The sequence below is a fragment of the Octopus bimaculoides genome, chromosome 14, assembly GCF_001194135.2.
Source record: "Octopus bimaculoides isolate UCB-OBI-ISO-001 chromosome 14, ASM119413v2, whole genome shotgun sequence".
NCBI classification, from domain to species: Eukaryota; Metazoa; Mollusca; class Cephalopoda; order Octopoda; family Octopodidae; genus Octopus; species Octopus bimaculoides.
The window spans coordinates 46260909-46263630 of record NC_068994.1 but is presented as its reverse complement, the minus strand read 5'-3'; the positions used below and the strand labels follow the sequence as shown (position 1 = coordinate 46263630).

At 35.7% G+C, this 2722-nt stretch overlaps 1 long non-coding RNA gene across 2 annotated transcripts in view; it reads left to right on the top strand.

Moving 5' to 3' along the window:
• LOC106870534 (uncharacterized) overlaps positions 1 to 2722 on the top strand; it is a 57388-nt gene that overhangs the window by 23899 nt on the left and 30767 nt on the right. For both annotated transcript variants that reach the window (XR_001409534.2, XR_008265492.1), the window contains exon 2: positions 695 to 786. This is a non-coding gene — a long non-coding RNA (uncharacterized LOC106870534). The remainder of the gene's footprint in view (positions 1 to 694; positions 787 to 2722) is intronic.

The window sequence follows — 2722 nt, the reverse complement described above, 5'->3', positions numbered from 1 at the left end:
TATATATATATATGTGTGTGTGTGTGTGTGTGTGTGTGTATATACACACACATACAAATACTTAAATATATGTATATGTATATATAAAGAAATATATGTTTATATATATTTAGATATCTATAGATATATAGACGCGTATATATGTATAGGTATCTATCTATCTATCTATCTATCTATCTATCTATCTATCTATCTATCTATCTATCTATCTATCTATCTATTTATGTATCTATCTATACACAGCAGTTTTAACAAGTTTTTTTGGGGAAACTGAAAGCTCGACATGGTACTGTGTAAGTTCCACTACATTTAGACCTACTAGCAACTGACTTGGTCTCCTCTTGGCAAAGGAACTACCATGACTGGATGAGGGTTATGAGTCTGGCATTGCGCGATTCCTTTATTTCAATCAAATCCACGCGCAGATTGATGTACTGTACTCTATGCTATGCTAAACTGATCCCTGTACCATAGTATGTGCAATAGTATGTACTTACACTATGTAATACATACTACATCATTCACTAAACTGACAACTGTACTGTAGAATACTACGCATAATGGTATATCAAGAACGTTAATCTGTCCTGCACTAACTAACTGCAACTACGTATTATGCCGTAACGTTATAACAATCCTGTAATGACGTCAACCATTTTCTACTTTCACTTTTACTATTTTTGTTGTATTGCAGAACAGACATTACCAATACTTGAAGAGTCACAGATAGTCACATAGGAACCACTGCAGTTAAACTAGAGGGTATTTGTGAACACCCGGAGTCACGTGAGTTACCGAACTGTTCCTTGTATGTTTGACACATTGTAGCATCTTGTTTAATACGTTTGGGTAGCTTCGCATATTGTCACAATGCTTAATTACATGTTCATACCTTATTTAAAATCATCATCTTCGTAGTTGTTGTTATTGGTCTACCGTTCATTAATATGTCCACCTAGTCGGGCAGTAGAAATATAGTACGTAGATACCAGTGTTGGCAGTGTCCACCCTAAGACCATTGTCCACCAAACAGTCCAACGTGCTGTACCAGTGAATCGGTTCCACGTTGATTCGATATATCTAGTTTCAGATTACAGTTTAGCTAGCTGTCATAATAAATAAGAACTTTATCAATATAACAACGTCCAGTTTCAGTCCACAGTCAACCGAGGTGTGATAGAGCAATGTCCAACTTTATCAACATGGCATTGTCCAGCTTCAGACCTCTAACTAGCTGTCATGATAACTAGGTACTATTGCAATCTGGTGCTATATATATATATATATATATATATATATCTCACTCTCCTCTGTCTTAGAAAGAACTTTTTCTTCATCCGTTCCTTTCCGGTCATTTCAAAATGTAACCGCATGTGAATCGTTGGCGATTTTTTCCCTCTGTCTTCCTTTTCTCTTGGACTTTCCTCTGTCTTCTGTTTCTGAAGAAGAGCTTTGCTCGAAATGTAAAAACCACCTTTTTTTCCTTCCCTGAACGTCTGCTAATACTTTGCATGTACCACATCTTCGCGTTGTTTTCTTTTATCTTGTTCTTCGTTTCTTTTGGGGATTTACTATATATATATATATATATATAGAATAGTGGTACAACAAGGTACCAATGTTTACTGGAAATAGCAGTCGATAATTTTACGACGCTATAGTAAAGCTACAGTCTTTCTCTCTCTCTCTATATATATATACTGGCAAAGATGTGTGCGGACAGCGAACATAAAAAAAAAATTCATCATACCTCTAGGAAGAACATTACATAAATGGACAACCCAGAATCGGATAATCTAGTACCTAGGTTTCGGACTCTTCAAATACGTTGGTCATCGTAAATTTGATTAGTCTTCTTCAGCTGGATTTACCTGGACAATATTTCAAATGTTACTACATCAGTGCCAGTATACTCACCTGAACGCCTAGGTGGGCACCGTTACGCGAAGAGTTAACTTTGTTAACCGTTAATTCGTTAACCAACAAGTTAACTTCGATAACCGTGAATCAGTTAATTCCTTAAAAATGTAACAGAAGTTATCAATAAACCGTTAACGTTAATTTTTATTATATATTTAAAAAAATCAGATTTTGCTCTAAAACCACCTAAAAACACCTTTAAAAAGTACCAAACTATAAAATAAAAAAAACAAACAAACTATAAAATCAACTTGACTTGAGTTAACGGAAGTTAAATGTAACGGAAGTTAAATGTAACGGAAGTTAATTAGTTCGATAATGATTTCCAAAGGTAGCTTAAAAGTCAAATTGTTAACGAAAATGCCTACTTCGTTAATTAACAATTAACAGATTAACGGTTTGGTGTCCAGGTTTGTATATCTATATATATATCGATCAGTTACGCGAAACTCCGAGTAAACAGATTCTGAAGATTTTCAGCTTCAATAAACAACTAAAATAACAACATTTTACTCAACCTTTGGTATTTGAGTGCTGTTTCCTCCAATTTGTTTTTGCACCTGTGTGCTCAGGTGTGTGAGTGAGTGTATGTGTGTGTGTGTGTGTGTGCGTGCGTGTGTATGTGTGTGTATTCACTCCTTCATTTCACACTCCCACCCCTCTTTTTTTTGTGTTTGTTTGGGTATTTGGTTTCTAACCAAAGAAGTCTTCTAGTCCGGCCGGTGCTATGGCATTTACTAAGATATACCACCCAACAGACCACGTGACTAAGTTCTTAACGGCAGGCTGCGAAAACGACCCT